Here is a 724-nt window from a genome sequence, read left to right on the forward strand (position 1 = left end):
GCGGTCCTGGGGAAAGAGAGGGTGGAGGCAGCTGTTAGCGCTGGGGTACTGTGTACTGGGGTTTGGAAAGGAGGGGTCTGATTTGTCCGCTGTACACCACAGGGAAGTCACCACCCAAACCAATGGCCACCCGGTTCATTGCAACCCTGGCGGTGTAGTGGTTGGTTACCTGTTCTCCTGCAGTCCACAAGGTCAGCAGCTCAAAACCACCAACCCCTGCACAGGGGACAGATGGCGCTTTCCACTCCCCTAAAGTTAACAGTCTCAGCCACTCACAGGGGGGCAGTTCTACCCTGTCCTAGAGGTTCACTGAGCTGGCATTGCATTGACTTGATGGCAGTGAGCTTGGCTTTTTTGGCCTTAATTGCAACCCATGTGCTTGCAAGACTGTGATCTTTTAGAAATAGACCACCAGGTCTTTCTTCCGACACGGTTCTGCTTGGGCTCAAGCCACACCCACCACCCCTGAACACCGACTCCTGACTTTTAGTAGACACCACAGGGTGTGTCTCTGTGTTTAACAAGGAGGCAGGTGCCTAGTGGTTAGGACCAGATGCCTTCAGATACAGAGTGACCTTGGGCAAGCTGCTCCATCCTCTGGGCTCCTCCACTGGAAAAGGGAAATACTGGTACCTAGAGGAAGACCCTCACCCAGCTGGACTGACAAAACGCCACAACCGTGAGCTCACATGTAGCAACAGTCGTGCGTGCGGATGGCACAGAA

This window comes from Echinops telfairi, unplaced genomic scaffold, assembly GCF_000313985.2.
Source record: "Echinops telfairi isolate 266 unplaced genomic scaffold, ASM31398v2 ScPeMD7_7469;HRSCAF=8507_0, whole genome shotgun sequence".
Lineage (NCBI taxonomy): Eukaryota > Metazoa > Chordata > Mammalia > Afrosoricida > Tenrecidae > Echinops > Echinops telfairi.